The sequence below is a fragment of the Pseudopipra pipra genome, chromosome 5, assembly GCF_036250125.1.
Source record: "Pseudopipra pipra isolate bDixPip1 chromosome 5, bDixPip1.hap1, whole genome shotgun sequence".
NCBI lineage: Eukaryota > Metazoa > Chordata > Aves > Passeriformes > Pipridae > Pseudopipra > Pseudopipra pipra.
The window spans coordinates 44,241,983-44,264,304 of record NC_087553.1 but is presented as its reverse complement, the minus strand read 5'-3'; the positions used below and the strand labels follow the sequence as shown (position 1 = coordinate 44,264,304).

At 38.8% G+C, this 22,322-nt stretch overlaps 1 long non-coding RNA gene across 1 annotated transcript; it reads left to right on the top strand.

Annotated features, from left to right (window-relative positions):
- Nucleotides 1–581: 581 nt before the first annotated feature.
- On the top strand, nt 582–10,613 carry LOC135414730 (uncharacterized). Its single transcript, XR_010430806.1, has 3 exons — nt 582–909; nt 1,687–1,949; nt 8,168–10,613. It is a non-coding gene; the product is annotated as an uncharacterized LOC135414730 (long non-coding RNA).
- The last annotated feature ends 11,709 nt before the right edge of the window (nt 10,614–22,322 follow it).

Below are 22,322 nucleotides of genomic sequence, written 5' to 3'. Positions count from 1 at the left end.
ATAAGAGGATTGCTATATGTATTTTTTATATAAATGTAACAAATTCCATAAGGAAAAGTTGCCACTGTCTAGCCAGGTAAAAGTTTTGACCTCTGTTTCATTTTATTTGGGCAGTAACTAGAAAGTTATACCATACATGATTGATTCAGAAGATTAGTTTTGCACAACAATTCATTGTTTTTGTCTGTATGACAATATAACAATATAGGCTGAATTTTTCATATGTGTGGACAGGAGTGCCTACCCTAGACCTAGTGGAACTAAAAGACTACGAAATTATTTTAACTATCAAACATTTAAAGGTGATCTTATTCATGAACATTAATACATAGAGTGCTAGTTCTTTATATTAAAATGCATTTTTACTTTTTCAGAGGCACGATACTGCTGAACTGGTCATAATTTATCTCTTTGTTGGGCTTCTGTCCAGGCTGTTTTGCATTCAGCAGCACAAGAAAACTACATAATTTTTGGTTCCCCCCCCAGGTGGTAGAAGTGCAGTTATTCTTTACTCTTTTTTTTTATTTCCCCTGTGGCCTGTTAAGTATATGTCGCTGTGCACAGATTGCTTGGCTCAGCAGTCAGTCCAACAGTCGACGGATGCTCGGGTGGTTTGCTTAAAGGGAAGACAGAAATGAGGATTGATTACAAGCTAAGCAAAACTAACCCGCTTGCCTCAGACTCTACAGTCCATTCCGGACGCTGGCCCTCCGGTGTAAATTGCTCAGCGCTAAGGAAGGGCGTGTGCGGGGAACCTGATTTGGGGGTTCCCGGGAGCCGGAGGTGGGACGGCCCGGGGGCTGGGAGGGCCGAAGCTTTTCAGCACCACGGACAGCGCCTTATCCCGCGGCTCCGCCCCGCCGGGACGCAGCTGGCCAGCTGTGATAGACGGGATCTCATCCTAAAGAGGTATTTTTTATTTCACTACTGTGATCATCACTATTGGCTCTAAGTCATGGCTTCCACTAATGAAACACATTTTTAAGACTGTGGAGAAGCTCCTGTGTCACTGAGTCTTTTCGATCAAGGCTTCTTGTTTATTTTCAAATTTAGAAGGTTGGAAATTTGGGGTTGAGGGACACCACACCTGCTGTGCATGAAGTTTGCATGAAGATTCCATTTTCCAAGGAAATACCAAGCTTTTATAAATCTGATGGCACTGTCAGCAAGAAGTGTTCCTTCTTGTGACAGTATGACGATACTTAGGTTTTGCAATGGATTATACACTTATATCTCAAAGTAAAAGGGACTGCACTGAGAAATTTGGCCTTACAGTGTTTCTCCAGAGACACTGTCTGTAAACTCTCTGCCTGTATCCCAGTGCAGAGTTCATACTTCAAAGGCATTAGCCTGTGGTCACACAGTATTTTAAAAATGAGACCTGAGTATATCTTACGTAGATTACTAAGCTACAAGGCTATACAGTACAGACTACTTAGATTTTTTGTCTGTGGTGGTTTTTTGGTTTTGATGTTTTTCTTTTCTCTCTTTTTTTTTTTTTTTTTTTTTTTTTTTTTTTAATCCTTCAGTCCCATTATCCCATTAACCCTGTGTAGTAACTATAGATGTGCACCAAACTGGACTCAATATTATTTGAAAAGGATAAACATATTTCTCATGTAAGAGCAGCTCTCCTTTGGTAGCTCTAGAATCCAGGTTTCACTTTTGCATCCTCCACCCCTGCAGGCTTTGATGCTGCCAATAGCAGACTCTGTTCCTGGCCACTTCTAACAGAAGGAGGAGTAGAAGGAATGCTTCCAGCACACTCTTACTCCTCATGGCAGCAGAAGCTTCTCATTGATTCAGCTGTTAAATAATTCAGAGACAACAACCATCTGTTTAAGTGGATGTCCTGTTTCACATCTCCCCAAGGAAAAGGCAGCAATCCGGAAAGAAACATGAAGTGTGATTTGCTGACATTTTTACATAAAGACTATCTAACAATTAAGGTATTTTGCTCCTACGTTTTCTTTCCATTGAGCTGGAATTTGCTAATTTAGATTTTGGTACACCAGAGACTAGTTATAAATAGGGGACAGTGGTCTTCCTATGAACCAACTTCTAGGAAAAAGAACTGTAAAGATAAAAAAGGTTTAGTTCCATAAACATTCTTAAGAGTTTAAAGAAAAAAAGCAGATGAGGAAGATTCAATTTCAGGGACTTTTAGGTACCTACTGCATATGTGCACTTCAGATGCAGTAATTTTTCCACATGCCTACTAGCTTAGTTCTTCTGAATTTCTGTCAAATATAAACCACTATGACATCTGATTCACTCTATGAAAATTAGAAAGCAGTTTTTTTAATCTAATTAATGTTTAATGATCCAAAATTTCATAGAATAGTAGCAGTCTGAGTCCATACTCAGATTAATTACTCAGTTTAGTAATTCTGTATTCTTTAAAACTGAGGAGTATGTGAAAGAAAGATTTAGTGTGTCTGTTAGGGCTGATAATAGGCAGCTGTAAAATGTGATAAGCAAATATGTAAAATGTGTCTGCACCTCTGATATTCAAGTTATGTTCTATTTTAGCACGATCATTATTTAATTATGAGATGGACCCATGCCAGGACTCTCCTCCCTTTCTGTCTGATACTTCAAGTAATTTTTCCCATTCTGATGTAGGGAGTTTCTCTGTGTCAAATTAATTTTGAAACAGTGGAAGAGAGAAGAAGCTTGCCTGCATTCAAATACATTTTTCAGTAATGAGAAGAAAGAGACAAGGAGAACCATGTGCAAGAAATACAACCAGAAGAAAATTGAGAAAAAATTACTATTGTTATGATAATATTTAATAATTTATAGTTCAGGTAATGTATTCATTGCTCACTGAACTCTTAGTCATAAAGTACTTTGAGTCACTCAAGAGGAACCGTTACTTTTTTTAAATTTTCCAAGTTTCAGTAATCCCAAAATACTGCCTTTCAGTCTAGGATTCACCTCACCTAAATAAATTTGTTTAATGAGAAGGTATCAAACCTTATATAGTTACTTGCCATTTGTAGTTGGCAAGTACAGAAGGCAACCAATCACAGCCTACACCCAGTCAATGCAGAGGGACCTAGTTTCATTCAAGAGTTGCCTGTCTCTCTATATTGGTGACTTTCCAGAACTTGTATGACTGTCTTAACCTAGACCATTCAAATTTTTGAACTGCAGCATTATGTAGAGTAATCCTATTTGTTTCCAGATCCATGTTTTTCATGCAAGTCAAAAGACTGAAAAGGGAGGCACCAGAACTATTGAGGCATTAAACTTTAAACTAATTCCTTCAGTATTCCTTATAACTTAAATTCATATTTTCTCAGAGCTTCAGTGTTAAAAGTAAATTCACTTACTGCTATCTTTATTGTTGTGGGCTGCTCCTCCTGGCATGTGCAAATGTCCACTCAGATTTTTAACCATATCTTTTGAGTGTCTTCCTTCTTGGCAACTCCTCTGAAAGATGAGGTGTTATCACCCCACCTTTAAACTAGCTTGCTTTGACTTTGTCCCATGATACAACAGAATTTCTCTATTTTAAAAAGTTTTCACATTTGTTTTCCCACTTTTGTGTTGGTTCCTCTCCATGAGCTGCTGTTTCCTTCATGGTCTATCCACCTGCAGCATAGGGTCATCCATGGGCTGCAGTGTGGATGTCTGCTACACTGTTGTCTTCCATGGGCCACAGGGATACAACATGCATCACCATAGTTTCCTCCATGGACTGCAGGGGAATCTCTACTCTGGCACCTGGAGTATCTCCTCCCACTCCTTCTTCACTGACCTTGATGCCTGCAGGGTTGTTTGTCTTGCATTTTCTCACTCCTCTCTCTCACAGCAGCTGCATAGTAATTCTACTCTTTCTTAAATATGTTATCACTGAAGTACCATCAGTGTCATTGATGGGCTCAGCTTTGGCCAGCTCAGAATTACAGAATCACAGAATCACCCTCATGGAGATTGTATGTTTAGGGGTATAGAATTAGGGTTTACATGGGTCCCCTGATAGAGACATAGTCATCCATGAATTCAAATAGCCTTTTGGGGAAAGTTTTTCTTGGGCTTTGTTTGGGAAACAAATCTAGTACATCTCTATCCCTCTTTTTTTCTACCTATACAGCAAAGTCTGATGCAAACTGCATTGGTAACTGTCATCCTTGTGGATGACTTTAACCTGCCTGATATCTGCTGGAAACTCAACACAGCTGAGAAGAGGCAGCCTTAGGAGATTCCAAAAGTGTATAGAGGATAATTTCCTGCTCCAGCTGGTAAATGAGCCTACCAGAGGTGGGGCCCCACTAGACCTGCTGTTCACAAACAGAGAGGGGCTGGTGGGAGGTTGTCTGGGGCACAGTGAACATGAAATTATAGTTTTCAATACTCAGGGGCACAAAGAGGGCCATGAATAAAACTTCTACCCTGGACTTCCAGAGGGTAGATTTTGGACTACTCAGAAGACTGGTAGAGGGTACCTTGGGAAACAGCCCTTGAAAACAAAGGGGTCCAGCAGGGATGGACATGCTTCAAGAAGGAAATCTTGAATGCACAGGAGCAGGCTGTCCCAGAGTACTGAAAGGCGAGCAGGCGGGGAAGACAGCCAACCTGGCTGAACAGGAAGATTTTGCAGGAAATTAAGGGAAAAAAGAAAGCTTACCGACTATGGAAAAAAGGGTGCTGGCTACTGAGGAAGAGTTTAGGAATATAGTTAGGTCATGTAGAAATAAAATTAGAGAGACAAAGGCACAATTTGAACTCAATCTAGCCACTTCTGTTGGGGATAATGAGAAATGCTTCTACAAATACATCAATAGCAAAAAGAGGGGCAAGGAAAATCTCCACTGTTTATTGGACATGGGGGGGAACATAGTTACCAAAGATGAGGAAAAGCTGAGGTACTTATCACCTTCTTTGTCTCAGTTTTCAATAGTAAGACAGGTTGTCCTCAGGACAAGTGGCCTCCAGAACTGGTAGGCAGAGACAGGAAGCCGAATAGCCCCCCTGTAATCCAGGAGGAAACAGTTAGCAACATGCTGAGCCACTTGGATCCTCACAAGTCTATGGGACCAGATGGAATCCACCCAAGGGTGATGAGGGAGCTGGCAGAAGAGCTCACCAAGCCGCTCTCCATCAACAGTCCTGGCTCACTGGGGAGGTCCCAGATAATTGGGAGCTGGTGAATGTTACACTGATCCACAAAAAGGGCTGCAAGGAGGACACAGGAAACTACAGACCTGTCAGCCTGACCTCAGTGCCTGGCAAAGTTCTGGAGCAGATCATCCTAAGTGCAATCATGCAACACCTACAGGATGGACAAGGGATCAGACCCAGCCAGCACAGGTTTAGGAAGGGCAAGTTTTGTCTGACCAACCTGATCTCAATTTATGATCAGGTGACCTGCCTGGTGGATGAGGAGAAGGCTGTGGATGTGGTCTATCTGCACTTCAGCAAAGCCTTTGACACTGTCTCCTATAGCATTCTCCTGAAAAAGCTGGCAGCCCACAGCTTGGACAGGGGTACTCTGTGCTGGGTTAGGAACTGGCTGGAGGGCCGGGCCCAGAGAGTGGTCATGGACAGTGCTACATCCAGCTGGCAGCCGGTCACTAGTGGTGCCCCCCAGGGATCAGTGTTGGGCCCAGTTCTGTTTAATATCTTTACTGATGATCTGGATGAGGGGATTGAGTGTACCACAAGCAAATCGGCAGATGACGCCAAGTTGGGGGGGAGTGTTGATCTGCTGGAAGGCAGGAGGGCTCTTCACAGGGACCTGGACAAACTGGAGAGATGGTCTGATTCCAGTGGGATGAGGTTCAACAAGGCCAAGTGCTGGGTCCTGCACTTTGGCCACAACAACCCCATGCAGCGCTACAGGCTGGGCACAGAGTGGCTGGAAAGCAGCCAGGCAGAAAGGGATCTGGGAGTTTGGATTGACAGGAAGCTGAACATGAGCCAGCAGTGTGCCCAGGTGGCCAAGAAGGCCAATGGCATCCTGGCCTGGATCAGGAACAGTGTGGCCAACAAGTCCAGGGAAGTGATTCTTCCCCTGTACTGAGCACTGGTGAGGCCACACTTTGAGTACTGTGTCCAGCTCTGGTTCCCTCTGTTCAGGAAGGATATTGAGGTGCTGGAGCAGGTCCAGAGAAGAGCAACAAGGCTGGTGAAGGAACTCAAGCACAAGTCCTATGAGGAGAGGCTGAGGGAGCTGGGGTTGTTCAGCCTGGAGAAGAGGAGGCTCAGGGGAGACCTCATCACTCTCTACAACTCCCTGAAAGGAGGCTGTAGCCAGGCAAGGATTGGTCTCTTCTCCCAGGCAGCTATCAGCAAGAGAAGAGGGCACAGTCTTAAGCTCTGTCAGGGGAGGTTTAGGTTGGATATTAGGAAGAAATTTTTTACAGAGAGAGTAATCAGGCATTGGAATGGGCTACCCAGGGAGGTGGTGGATTCTCTGCCCCTGGAGGTTTTTAAGATGAGACTGGATGTGGCACTTAGTGCCATGGTCTAGTAACCACAACAGTGTTAGATCAAGAGTTGGACTTGATGATCTCAGAGGTCTTTTCCAACTCAGTTGATTCTATGATTCTATGATTCTTATCTCAGTATCTCCTAGTTTGCTCATAATTTTGGTATTCCTTATCTGTCTGCAGATACCAATTACTTTTTTAATGCAGTCATGAATGTTGTAGATTAGTGATTTGAATATAATGAAAAGTTAAATGTTTTTGGTTTCTATGAGAATGTTTTCAGTCAAACTTGTCATCTGGCAACCCATCAATTAATTCATGGTTGGTTTTCTTCTTTCTTTGAATAGGACTACCTACATCCTTATCTCTCCATAAAGTCCCATCTGCTAAATATCCTTTTACATAATATAAAATAAATATTTACTGCTTCCTCAAATTTGCAATCTATTGTAATTTTTTACAATTTTACAATTTGTTGTAAACCAAAATGACACATTTTGAAGTGATGCTCTGTAAACTCATTGAAAGGAAGTGCATTTGAGGTTAGCACAGGATTTTGTTTATCTTCCTTCTGCAGCATATTGCATGATTCCTATACTTGCAAATCCTTTCTTTAGTAATTAAATCATCAGAGTTTCTTTTACACACTTCATTCCAATTAATTCAAGTCCCTTTTTACATCTTAAACTCTCATTACAATTTAAAACTAAATCCAACTATATAAAATAATCTTTTCTTCCAATGTTTCCTGCTATGAGAGTTTTGATGTATTATATAGCCTAATTTCCTTCTGGGAAGATTTTGCTAACTGTCCATATGTCAGAAGTAGAAAGACTCATGACTCAGTGTGAGACACCTATATACAGTGAATCCATGTTCAGTATGAGAAAGGATAGCAGAACTTGAGTTGTTATTAGCAAAAACTAGGGGAAAAAAACCCAAACAACAAAATAACTTGGAGGTTTATTCCTGCATATTAGATTGCAGAAAAGAGAGATTTATGTTTAAAGGAAACACTAGAAAACTCAAATTTTCTGTTGTAGATCTAAAAAATCCTAGTCTGGGATGTGGAGATCGTTGAAAAATGTCTCACAATATCACTCAAGGCCCTATGGGTAGAGCCATGGCTACAAACACAGAATAATGCAAGAAGAAAGAGAAGCTAATCAATGTTTTATAGCAAAGACCATCAATTTAAAATCTAACTCATTGACCTCAGAAGTAGTTGTCCACATGAAAATACAAGGATATACAACTGCATTTTAAAAAATTACTGAAAAATATAAAAAAATCAAGCTTTCCATATTAAGAATGCAGTAAATATTATCTTATTTACAGATCATTAGAGGTAGAGAAGCTAGAAAAAGCTTCTCAGCTTCCCTGGAAATGCAATAAGACTCTATTAGAAATAACTCTGAAACTCAAGGATTCGCGGAGGAAACATTTTTTTGTGGGGGATTTATAGCCCGTTTAGAGTACGCTGCAACAGGAATTTGCTATGATTTTTTATAGTTCACTAGGTCCAAACTAGCTCTGGTATCAACATAAAAGAAAGATGTAGTGGATGAATGGAAGTTGATATTTGATGGCCAGAATAATAAAATCAAAATACTGGGAGAAGTTAGAGGGGATTTCCAAATATATCTTGTAGAGAATATGTACTTTACAATTTAATAGGAGTAAAGGCTAATCTGAAATTGATGTGGTTTATTTTTTACTGTCTACAGAGTTTGATTAATATTATTGGAAAAGATGGACTGCAAGAGTTACATATTTGGCTACTGTGGATGAAGATATAGAATGACGTCCATGTAGGTGCAAAGGTCTCTCAGGACACCTCGTGTGATTACAAATGATGCATTGAAAGTCAAAAAGAGAACACCAGAAGAAAAAAAATCTTTAAGAAGGCCAGACATAGATAAAAGTCAAAGACATGAAATTTAATTTGCATTTAATTACTTTAATTAATTCTTTCACTCCCTTAAACCTAAAATTGAAGGTAAACTGTTACCCTACCAATCCTGCAAATTGTCTGCTTTCCTAGTCTTTGCAGGAAGTTTTTTGATCAGAACTGAATTATTTCAACTGCACATGAAATTTCAATTCCTAATCAAATATTTTTGTAGAGAGATGAAGTTTCTTTCATAGATATGCCCCTTTTCTACAAGACTTTTCAATTTCTGTTTAGGAAACCCTACCATTCCCCATATACTGAAAGGTGATACACTTCTCTCTTTATTAATTAGTATAGAAAAAAAGCGAAAGACCTTTTAGAAGGTCTCTGGTTGATTACGGCACAATGTTTTCTATACCACAGTTACTTTGTTTGTTGGAAAGCAATTAGTGTTTAGTTATTGGTACTGGTGCTAGAGAAGGCTATAGAACTAGACAGAAAAATTGACTTACACCTGTGAAACTACAGTTTAAGTACATTAAAATTGCTTTAAAGTTATGGATTAATTCCACACATATAGGATATTTTACCTCCTTATTAGGATTTCATTAGAAAGGCATAATTTTTGTTAAATTCAAAAGTATAGCACAAAAATGATTTTTTAGTATAAAGTTGTACAGCACATTTTCATAATCTTCAGTGACAAATGAAATACATCTTCCAGATCAATCAGGCATGCTACTGTGTAAAAATCAGAACATATTATCCTTTATTATTGCTTGCTTATAAACTGTGTATTCAAAAATACTAAATATATATACTTAGACAGTGCTCTTCTATCACTTAATATATAAGTGAAAGACTTTTGTTTTGTCATGTGGTGTCCTTGTAATTACTAATAAAGTTGCTTATTTTTTTTTCCGGATTTGAATGAATAAACACTTATGTTCAGATTTCTGTATTTCACTCACATGTCACTAATATGCATAATGCATATACGACATACATTATAATCTGTATTTGAGTAGTAGATATTTCATAGTATTAATCTAATTCCTTTGAATAAAAAGCCTTGCAATGTATACTGTACATAATCAGGCAACTGTTTATCCTACTGTTCATATGATCAGCAGTTTTTAAAGTTGCAGTCAGAAAGGTTCCCATTTGCCTCAAGTATTTTATCTATGTCCATAGCTAAGAAACAAAAGGAAAAGAGTATTTTGTGCCGCTCCCTGTGTTTCCCCTTTCTTGTCATCCCACTTTGCAGCAGGCAGGTGGAATGGAACCATTCTTTGTCTAGTTATATCGTAGAAAAAAGGCAGCGCAGACTTGTGACTGGTCTAGCATTGTGCTTGTGAATGAATGAATTATGGTAGCAGCAAATATAGAAAAATGTTTGCATTCCCACCCTTCACGTTTTTTTGACAGAGGGATGGTTCACAGCTCTCAAAACTGTTCACAACATGCTGAGGCTTGCCACTCTAGATTGAAAAACATTAGGGTTTTTTACATTTAGATGATTCACTAAATCTTGATGGAATTTCATTTGCATAAAAATTCTTAAGAACAATCTAAATGATTTGTTATCAAATATATTCAGTTGCACTCTACCAGCTTGAATTTTATGCTGCCACTCCAAGGTGAAGTCACCAGCCCCAGCAACTCTACGGTCAAGCATCCATGCAAAGATCACAAGCTACCATTTTCTCCTGGGAGGCCAAGAATGCCCATGGACCATTGAGGCACTGCCTCTGATGATAAACCTGTCAGGAAGTGTTACTTAGGTAATGACTGAGTAGTTGTACCAGAAGACAATAGCAGTTTGTGCTTCAGAATTCAGAGGATCAGCACATGGCTGGATGACGTTTCTGTCCTGGATATCCAAATACTTACGTTGTAAGTAAGCATTTCAGTATTTTTGTTTTGTTTACACTTAGTGCATACTTACCATCATTAAAAATACTGTAAACAAGTGATTTGTCTTTAAACGAAAATGAATGTTGAAGTTGAGAGCTCCTGTTTAGGAGTTCTGCTAGTATTGTCTCTGCGTAAAAACCAGATTTCTACCCTGCACATTTTTTATAGTTATGGTTATGCTCCTGTAGTCTTATATCACGTAATTCTAAATAGAAAGTTATCAATGAAAATTCTGAACTGCAATATTGTAATTTTAAATTTAACCTAATTGTTAAAAAGAAAAATAATCTTTCCCATGAGAAAATGGTGGATTTCTGCAGATGTAAAATGTTTCACTGAAATAAATCCCAAACTCTTTATAACAGTAAGTCTTTATTTTATACTACTCAGGAACAGCAGCACTTTGTGGGACCCTTTAAAGTTAATGTTTCAAGTGGTAACAAGTGTCCATTTCTATCCATTTTTTTTCAACCAGGACTTAGGTAAACAGCATTTACAATATCATCTTAATCAGTACCCACATATCCCAGTAGATTTGACCCTTCTGTCAAGTGGGTTCCCTGTTGTAGAAAATTCTGCCTATTTGTACCATCACAATAGCCAGAAAATTAATGGAATTCAGATCTCCTAGGTTCATCTTCTAAGCCTACAATACTAACTTTACCATACTCTATAACAATAGAAAAAATACAAGCTATTTATTATCCCCTGAGATCTCTTTCTAGTAACTAAGTTCTTATATTAATAAATAGAGCAAAATGCATTTCTTTCATGTCAGTGCTTCCATATTACAATTACTTTTCTGAGCACATTGTGCAGCTTGCACACTAACTGGACCTTAGGTTCCTCTTACATTCCTTGTCTGTCATTACTGTTATCTAGTGACGAGCTTCGCAGACAAGCACGCCCCTTGCTCGGAAGAAAAAGACATCTAAGGACTTGAATGGCAAGCCAAAGTCTGCTGTCAAATTATTTCTTCCTACTCCATCTTTTTTATAGATGTACATGGTGCAGATTAACTCTTAGTTCTGAATTGCTCTTGGAGTCCTAGTGTAGGTCCAAGTGCCTGGTCATGGAGCAGGTCATTCTGATCAGGTATCGTACAAATGGAGCACTTATTCTATCCTGGGGTCTTCCTAAGCCAAATATACATCTTTTAAGCTGAAAATCGATTCCAGCAAGCAGGTAATAATAGAGATGCAAAATGACTGGAAGAGAGTTATACACTCTCATGCCTGGTTTTAATTTTTGTGCAGACAAGGCCAACTTGTGAGTGCAGTCAGTGCTTCAAAACATGTTTGAATATAAAGATCTTGACACTCAGCACTCCTTCCTCTATTGTGACAAGGCCAAACAAGGGAATTTTGCTCTTCAGTCCTTAGATTTAGAGAGTGATTGTCATTCTTCATAAAGCACTCCGGGTTTGATTCAGCTGTTTGTATAGCTCTCGTGAGCTCTCATGATAATTTTAGTGATCCTACTGAAGATAAATAGTCCATAAGGACTATTAAACTGTATGCTGGGGAGTCTACACATAGCTGGGTAGTGTTATACTGAGGTTCTGTCTGAGAAGGTGAGTACATTTTGGACTGGCTGAAGTTTTTGGAAGTTTAGAATACCTAATCTCAAATTCAGAAATCCAGGTGTCTATCATAGTTTGCCAGTTTGCCAAACATTATACCTAGTCCATTGTGCAAACAAAAATAATTTTTTGAAACATGAAAAACATTCGTGATTAATACCCTACAAAATGAACTGTTGAGAAGCTGACATGACAAAAAGCAGACTGCCATTTTTTACCAGCTACTCTAGCAAAGCGGAAAGGCTGTATTTAATGATATGGAAGGTAGTTTTTAGTATTTCAGCATCACTGCCTTGACTGTCAAAGTAAACATTCATTTCTGTGGCTTGAAATGGACTCTATACAGCTTTTTATGAATATGTTTTGAAAGCCAAGCATTGTTGCCATGTGAATTTATGGAACTCACATGCTAGCTTCAAGAATTATATGAATTTGAACTGCATAAAGCCCTAATTGGAGTGAACATAATGATTCAGATAGTTCCTGATGATTTCCTATAGAAAATTGGACATTGCACACGTTATTGTACAATGAAATCACCCATTTATTTCTATTCCTTAAATATTCATCTGCAGTAGAGCAGTTTTCCCTTAAGGCACTGCTGTACACTAAGGCTGAAAATTTGGATGTGATTGCAGTGTAGTGGTCTTTAAAGCCATAATTGTCATATGTACTTTGTGTTCCCATAACGGGCCTGCATGATACTGGAAGTGAATAGTGACAATGGATATCCCATGGAAACTCAGTAACCCACCTATGCTATGCTGGATGTTGCTCCTACTGAATTCAGTGGCAATGTTTCCAATTATATCAATGTGAGCAGTATTGTGTCTGTCTGTGTGGGAATAAAAATGAGAGGCAAAGAAGAAAGGATCTGCATGAATCACATACAAATTAGCTTCTCAGTGTTTGATTTTAATAAAAGGTTGTTGGAAAAAGGGAAGAAAGGTAACATTAGGACTGTAATTTAACCATGGTTAAACTGTTCTTGCCAATATAATTTCATCACATGAACTTCCTTTTGTAATAAAACAATAGAAACCATAACAATTGTCCTGCCTGAGGTCTGCTTTCCTCTCCCTCCGGAGTGTCTGGCTCATCAGTTTATGTATTGTGGGCTTTAGTGTCTGGCTTTTTGAAAAGCTACCTGGTGCATCTATGTTCATTGCTGATGCTGTGTGAGTTGGACCTGTGATCAACTTCCACCCTGTCATGGCAAATGCTGCTACCTGCAGCATCTCCACCGGTGGTCCTCATTACCAGAGAACCGCCTTGTTGGCTTTCTTCAGCAAGATAACTTCCCTTTCTTCCCTGCTCTTTCCAAACTTTCCCCTCCTCAATTCACGAATCCAGGTACTCTCTCACATAGACAATTTTTTTGTGTTTTCATACTTTAGTTCATTTTCTTTTACTGCAGTGATCTGCTCTCTGCTTTTGGCATCTGCCTCCCATTTGGAGGGACTGTCATTTTTAATGAAGTACCTTTCAGAAACACAGAAGAGGTTACATATGGGACCAGGACTATTTGCAAACCTAAAAGTTTCCATACTTATGCTAAAATGCTCTCTATAATCTGTCAAATTCTTATCTCGTGCTAAATTCATGCAAAATGAAATTAAAAAGTGAAAATACAGTTAGCGTTAGGATTCAAGCCACACTCATGTTTCTGCAAGTTTACTTTCAGAATTTCTTATCAGCAAAATATCATGATGGAAAGCTCAAAAATCAGAGATGGCAGACATGTATGATTGCACGAACTCAGATGAGATTTTAATGAAGAACAAGACACAATTCAAATGTAATTCTAGTACATCAAAATGAGAATTGCCACACAAAGACAATAGGCCAAAAGATCAGAAACTCATGGGATTTACTTTCTTAACCTCCTAGCTGTTTAGGTGCAGCATTTTAGAAAGTTCTAGAGTTTTCAGATATGAAGTACTATTATAGCACAAATCAACAGCTTAATCTTAACTTCGAAATGTTGATAAGATACTGTAGACTCAAGAACATATTGGTCTGAAATGAGGATAATATTTTTAAAAGTCAGTGTAATAGCAGGTGTAATTATTTTCTTCTATTTCATAATAAATTCTTAAATTTTATTATAAATTTTATATATTCTGCTTAGTGAGTAATTCAAATATTTAACTATCAAAATAAAAAAAGGAAGAAGAAAGAAAAGGAGAAATGGGAATGATTTGTTTTATCTGAACTGTGTGAAGCTTATATTTTAAAAATAATAATAACAATAATGTGACGTTAGAGGATTTTTTGTACTTATTAAGAAAATACAGATTAAAGCAACCTCAATAAACTCACTGTGTTTAACATCATTTATGCAACTTCACGCTACATTGAAACCAGTTATGTTTCTTTATGAAATTAAATTAAAGGAAACATTCATCCGAAACACAAAAGTGTATATTGTTGATCAAACCAGAGGCACGCACACACAAAGGACTTTCATGCATATTTGTTTGTGGAGGGTTTTGCCTTGTTGTAGGAGAAAGTATTTATTATTGTAGTTATATAATTTTACTCTGGGGTTAAATAATTTATCATATTTTTCCTGAATTCCCCATGATAGCCTTTTCTGCTAAAGAAAGTAGAAATGTCAATAAAAGGGTGCTTGCAGGAGTATGAGAAGTAAGTGGGAGTTTGGAATGTGGTGAACAGTAGTAGACAAATGTTGGAGGAGAAAAAAATGAAGGATATGAGAGCTGGAAAAGAAGCATAGAGACAGATATTTGTTACGAAGATGAGACCTCTGTATAAGAAAATATGACCTGTTTTAAATGAAGCGTTTGGGGTTTTGTATTTTGTTTCGCAGTTTCTTGTATGTTTCCCTATATACTGTACCCTAAGTTCTGGTAAATTCCCTTGTTCCTCATCGCCCTGGACCCTTCCCTCTCATTTGTTGAATTTTGCTGCATTGCAGTACCCTTCCCTTTATGGTTGTACCATCCCTCTGTTTTGCATGTTCCATCCTCGCTGCTCCCCAGTTATGCCCTCTTTCTAGTGAGTTCTCGTCCTACCCTATAAAAGGCAGAAGCCATTTTAATAAAGAGGCTGTTTCACTCTGAACCCTTGAAGTGTGCTGACCGGTTCTTCCCGACTGAGCGGTCAGACAAAGAGCTGTGTAAGTCCTGTAGGTGATGCTGTGAAGGAGAGAACAATGTAAAATGAAACACAAGGAGGGCAGATAGCTGGTGATGAGGGACAATGAATGACAAAAGAGTGTGAAGGTTGGGGGCTCGGGCATATGTGTCAGAGGAGCTAGTGACTGATACTCAGCAAAACACATCTGAGAGCATCTGCTTGTCATAGGAGGCACCCATGGAGCTGGGGACATAGTAATGCTTGGAGACATGACTGGAGAGGGGACAGAATTTTTAGGAAATCCCCTTCCTCATTGTGTTTCATCGTCTAGGTGGTGGGAATAGGCAACATGGACAGGGCCAGAATGAGAAGGTGAAGTGGGGTGTTTGGGACTCTGACAGAGGAAGAGATGAGGATTCACATGCAGCAAAAGCTTCAGCAAGAGGATCTGGAGGAGTGGGCAGACTAACAGTGACCTGAAGCTCTTGGGGCACAAGTGTGACACCATCTGCTTTTTGCAACAAAAGGCTCATGAGTCCATGGTGAGGGGGATTTTCCCATGCCCACCTACCTATAAAGGAAATTCCTATATGTGCCACCCAAAGCCTGAGGTGCAAGTGGAGGATGGCTCTGAGGGATTCTTCAAACATACAGCTCACCATTCTCCTCTCAGATGACAGGATGTCCCATCTCTTGGTGATTGGCAGAATGTCAGGGTGAGAAAATGGAGCAACTGGAAGACAGATATGAACACGTGATTGTGGAGCCCAGTTTTGGGGTGGGTGGGCTCTAAGTTAAACTGACAACTTGAGGGGCATGCAAGGACAGTGGACTGTGGAGAAGGTCTGGAGAATAAGGACTGAGTGGGCAGGGGCTGCTCTATGAGAGGGCACCCAGGGCAGGGTGATGCACGGGAGACCTGTAGAGGGGCAAGCGAGGTGAGTGGGCTACCCTGTGCACCGGTGGGAGGGAGAGGGAGGGAGCAAATGCACTTTGTACCAAGACGAAAGAAGACACGAGGTCATTAAGAAGACAAGATTGCCAAAGGTATCAAAATATGTAGGATAAAAAGAAACTGAAAATCAGGGCAGGTCCAGTGGGGATTTATCAAGGCCCACAATTCTCATCCTGGCTAAGGGTTGCGACTGAGCCAGACTTGGCTGGTTTTTGTTGTGAGGAAAAATCAAGTGAGCCCAGTGGTGTAATCTGAGATCAAAACAGTCAGATAAGCGTTCAGCTCTTACAGATGGGTTGCCTTTGTTCCTGTGTTTTGTCTGAACATGAAACACAAACAAAATTTGAATTAAGCAGAGTCCTACAAGGATCCCAAAGCATGGGATTAACCTGCAAGGTTAATCCCATGCTTTGACAATGCTCAGAGAAAATTCCCCCCAGACAATTCACGTGTTGCCTCTCTGACTTAGTGACAGGGCATATTAAGCAGGATCACCTCTGCTCCAAAATGAAATGCAAACAGTGCAAAGATCATTCTTCAATCCCCTGAGAAGATCAGAGCAGTTGGCTGATGGCTAAATCCCTTTGAAGCAAGAGTTGGACACAGCTACACTGTGGACAGAGGAAGGGAAACTGCAGTGGTACAGCAGCTGCATTAGCTTCTGAATGAAAACATAGGCCTTGTTCTTGAACACTGTCGAGAAGTGCAAGCATTCTCCATATCAGGGCTTCAAATTTTCAAATCTCCTTATGATTCACTGATGTAGCACTGCCAGGTAGACGTCTTCTAGAAAGAGGCTGAATCTTCAGCTTTTCTCTCTCCCATGAATACGTCTTGTTACCAGCACATGCTTCCTGCATTAGCTTTTCCTTTCTACTTTATTATACTAAAAACATAAAATACAGTGTACTCTGTCACTGACAAGTCCTTTTCAGCCTTCAATCGGCAAAAGTAAACCCGATGTTTATTTCCCATAAAAAACACCCTTGCACATCAGAGAGCAGACTCAGAAACTATGACATGCTTTCCATGGTTAACTATTTTTCTTTCAAAGTGCCATGATTTTTGTTGTAATTTTTGGTGGAACTGCAGTATTTCTGAAACAAAGTCTCTGTAACATGATGTATGGTGCTTAGTAGTTTTGTGCACTGCCCTGGACCTGTCATGGGGATCAGTTTCAGGTGATATGGCAACTGGGTGTCTCACTTGCTCAGAGAGAGCAGTCATAGCCTCAAGATGCTCACAGAACTTCTTGGTGCAAGGTGAGGTTCCCAGTGCCTTTAGTTAGGACACCAAGGACTGTAATTTTGAATCTAGTATGTAGGTTAGGATTGTAATTTTGGAGTTGATAATCAAGTTGGGATAAATTCTACCTTGACTTTAGCCATCTGAAAGCTAGATGCCTAGTCTAGTATTTCTTAAGAGTCATTTTTACTAAGTCTAGTTCTTCATGCATGGCACACACTATGTAACGCAGTTTAACTGCTCAGATACAGTACCCTACCACGGCAGCTCTGCTATTTCTAGATCTAAATTACTCTGTGTTTCTCTGGCTGTTATTTAAGTGTGTCCTGGTACTGTGAAATAACAGTCTGACCAAAGATATGACGAAAGATTTTTTACTCCAGAGCCTGCACAATCTGTAATAAAAATGCTCTGCAGAGAAGGATCAAGCTAACGTCAAAAAATATCCTGAAAAGCCTCACATACAAACTAGGTAGGATTTTTCCAATACTTTGAAAAGAATATGTTGACACCCAATCTTAGGCCCCTGATTTTCTTTGTGTGATAGCACAGAGAGTCTAGGAACCTCACTTCAGGCTCCAAATGATGAAAGATGTTGTTATATTTCAGTTGATGTGGACTCATTTCCTTGATTTACAGCCTTACCGTTATATCCTGAAGTTGAAACAATTCCTCCTGCACCCTTAATATCTAGACTCTGAGAACAGCAGTAATGAGAAAGTTTGATATGGTCTTAATGACCTAAATTGACCAAAGTTTCTTCTTGATGAGACAGCTCTGCAACTCATTTTATCTTTGGTTTGCAGGAGCTAATTAAACTAATTTGAAGACAGAGAAGAGAGCTTCAAAATGCAAAGACAGACAGGATTGTTCCCTGAGGAAGGGAGATAATATTCACAATGTCTTTAGTCAAAATTTGGTGGTATTCAGAGGCTTTGATTCAGACCTACCTAGAAATTACTAGTTATTTCCAGAAAGTTTCTGCTTGAATACTGATGAAAGTGTCCCTTTGTAAAAAGCACAATATTTTATATTTAATTCCTTAGCAATTGATTAGCATTGTAGAGAACTGTACATGTAATTGCAATTGATTCACAGAAGGGTAATTTCTTTTGTTGTGTATTACTTCCTTGAATTAAATGTTCCAGTTTTGTGAGCCACGTCAGGCTAACAACATCTCCATTTTCTGAATTCAGTATTTTTTATTTATCATAATTGGTTTAGAAGTAATCGATTTCTGTCAAGAACAGACTTCAACTTCAGAAATACTCAGTTGTCATTGGTAGCCATTTTTTTCTCAAACTAGTCATTACTTAGCAATATTGATGCTTACCTCTTGAAGAAAATGGAAATCTTTCTATGCATGTCAGTAAACTTATCAAACCCTTTTTTGAGTGATGAATAGCGTGGATACTAAATCAACATTTTTACATAATGTGGAAGCTTCCTCAGTCAGTTGCACAGAAAGGGAAGAACATTTTGATGACTCTTGAGTGTTTCTGTTCAACATATATGTGACACCATATGCAAAGACAGTGAGATTCCTTTGTGTCTGTTAGAGATCCCAGAGCCATTAAAATACTAACTTAATACCCATTTATTTTGTACTCCCATGCACAGCACAAAGTAAATTTAAATGCTGAGTAGGTGGGCAGGTGGTATTTTGAATCCACCTCAAGCAGTCTTCCATGACTGACACAAAGTGCTGTGATTAGATTTTGAATGAGAAAATGTGCAAGCACTTGTGTCATTATAAAACAAGTAGGGTGTTTTCTGTTTGTGACCCTGTTTTCTTCAGGGTCATTCTTTTTTCCCCTTAGAGATTTCAATAAAACCTGTTTTAATGTATTTGCAGGAAAGCATCTGTGAAAGCTGTCACATGAGAGAGTCATGGTGTCAGTTTGGAACAAGAAAATTGGGACGTTGTCTTGAAATATATCAGAAACTGGAAAGTGGGGAACCAGTCCAAAGAATAGTGCAACTATTCTCAAATTCTAGGGTCAGGGTGATAGCAGAAATGCATCTAGGTTTCTGACATACACTTAGGACCAAACTGCACCATTAATAGTATAGAGAAATACTTATTCTCAGTTACACTCAGAAGCAAAAACAGAGCACAGATTATCTTCCTGCAAGACACTTGCTAGTGAAGTAAGATATCTTGTTCAGCAGAAGAAGAACTTCTGAATCCTCAATTAGCTTAACACACTGGAAGAGAAACATAACCCCCTTGTTCTGTGACCATCCCCACCATGGGTTCCACTGCCTGTCTTCCTGTGGTTCAGGACTATTTCTGACACGTCCACATTGTAAAAATTTGCCCCAGACTTCTAAGCAAGTAGCTAAGTTCTGGAAAAGGCCATAAAAAAGCCTGTATAGAGAACCGTACAAAATAAGAAGGGCAAAATTACAGATAGATGGGGAGGTGGGGAGTAGGATGTTTGTGGGCAGCTGACATATTCAATAGAAAAAAATGCTAAGATAGAAAAAAATCTAATATTCTATGATTCTAAAACCCTAAAGGGAGAAAGGTGGACTCAGCAGCATATGGCAGCTTATGAGTATGCAAGATCAAATCCAGCGGCAGAGGCCCTGGCCCTGGCCCTGGCCCTGGCTGGCCTCTTTCCTTCCTGACTGACACCTTCTGAATGAAAAATCCTCTTCAGGTGTCTCTTCAGGGTGGTGAGCATGCTAAAGCTTAGAGTTATAGCCTTTGGGAGTGATAACCAACAATTGCTTTACTCTATGAATTTGTGCATATCTCGCTTTCAGAGTCTCTTAGCACACAGCTCTTTCACAGGCTCCCTCAGGGTCCTTTGAGACTGAGCAAAGTGACACGAGAGAGTTGCAGAAGTGCAAAGTGAAACCTGGAACTAAGTCCATCAAAGCTAGCTCATCACTAGCAAGGATGCATGGGAAGAGGAGACAAACATTTTTGGAATAATAGATTTCTTCAGGTTTCTGCCGTTACTCCTTGCCTCTTCTTTATAATGATTGACTGCTCCTCAAAAACACTTGGTTCAAACCTTTTTCTCACCCCAGAAGTGTTAAGGAGAAGTTAAGCTATGAGAGTTAGCAATGGGATAAATTAGGCTGAAGAACTAGAAACTTGTGAATGTGGTTCAGATACAAAAATACTCCAGGCCAAAATGTCAGGTCTGAGTCTGCTACCATTTTGACTGGGTCTTAGATACCTCAGTCTCCCCTGATCGTGCAGCCAGTTCTTACATGGGAGACAGTAAGATAAAGCAACATGTGCTTTATGGAGCATAACAATCCTTCTATACTAAGATGTGACAAAATGGCTTTCAGAAACACAGGGCCAGTGAAACATCAATCTTCCCCACTCTTTCTTTTCCAAACTATTCCTGGGTATTTGCACAACAGTAATAAGACCTAGCTGGCATAGAAGAGAAGCCAAAATCTGCGAACAAAGACATGCTGTTTTCCAAACATTGAAAATATTAATAGCTTTTAATTTCTTTTTTTTAAAGTACTATTAAGAACATAACAGCCACATCCAGTAAGTCTCTTGATAATTATTCATATTTTTGTTTCTTTTCCAATTACATGAATTGAACGTATGATATGACAAAGTCATATACTTGGAAGGTCTTTCAAACTAAGTATTGTTAACAGTGGGAGGTTGTTGATTATATTCATGCAGCTCAGCTAGGTCTTATTAAAGGTTTTTTTATGTTATGAGTGTTTATTCATGTGTCATTTTGTGAATCTCTGCTATGTCTTGAACATTTCATGCCTTCCACTAGCTAAAGAGCTGCTGTTTTTCCAGACTTATTATTTATAAAGCCCTATGAGATTGCAAATGACATTCACTGGCAATTAGAAGAAGGTTCGTGGATCAAAAATTATGAATAATGGAGAGAAATTAGGCATTGTGTAAAGCTTTAAAAATAAAACCCACCAATATCAGTCTAGTCATTATGATTTATAGAAAAATTACTTACATACTACAAAAAACCCAACTTACAATTAGAGATGTTTTCCTGGGGCAAATGAGCATGAAATATGCCACCCAAACTGCATTTTCAACATGGAAGAATAATTCAAGAACAAAAAATTTTCAAGAAAACCACTATCACCAGTGGTTCATGGTAATCAGTAAGTCAAGCATTCACCTAGTGAAATAAAGACAAAACAAAATAAAATAAAAATTTAGCCATATTAGTTGAAAATTAGGATGAAATATGACTTTGCAAATTGTAACCACTTGCAAATAGAAACCTGCACAGTTTTGGGCAGTTAAGATAACGGGGAACTAACTTACATAAACAAATAAGATAGGGGACTGACAGGGAAAGCGGGAAAAGAAAGGCTTTTAGCACATAGCATTGCAAGAGAGATAGGAGAGGGGTGGGGAAAACAACTGCTTGAAATGATAAAGCTTTATGTAACTACTCTATAATAATAAAAATAGGGGATAAGTAACCGAATGTCCATTTAGATAAGGCAGACTTTGTACCAATTCTCAAAGAATGTATATGATAGATAATTTTTGAAACTCATCCTTTCCAAATGTATAAAAAGCTGTTGTGTTTCTTTTCTCAGCAGAATGCATGAGGGGGGTGAAACCCCTCTGCATCCCCTGGCCGTAATAAAAGTGTGCTTTACATATTACAGATTTCTTTGAATCACTGGCACCACTGATGCTGACAGTTAGTTTTTTGTCTTTTTTGCATCTAGTGCTTTTAGCAAGATTAATTTAATCCAAAAGTCTATCAACATAAATTTATTTACCCTCCTGGTTTATTTTGCAACTTACGTTCATGACCACAAGCTCTTAATTCTTTCATTTTTAAAGCACTATAATAATGACTGTATGGCTTAAATAAGTACACGAATATACTAAATACATATGGAAATAAAAATTAAACATTAGCTTACACTCATTTTAAAGTAAGTGATAATAGGAATATATCTCAGGATGTGATTGATCTTTAACTATTTTTGCCACAGATTAGAGTAAAAATCAATACAGATTTACATGAACAAAGCAAGGTTTGTCTTGATTAAGGACCAGGAGTTGCTCTCCTTCATTATTCTTGGAAATAGCATGACTTAGGCTCATTACCAGACCCAGTAATGCAAAATTTTATTTTATTATTTAATCAATGGTGAAACAGAGGGGCAATCCTTTAACATGAAGAGATTTCTTATCTTTTGCTT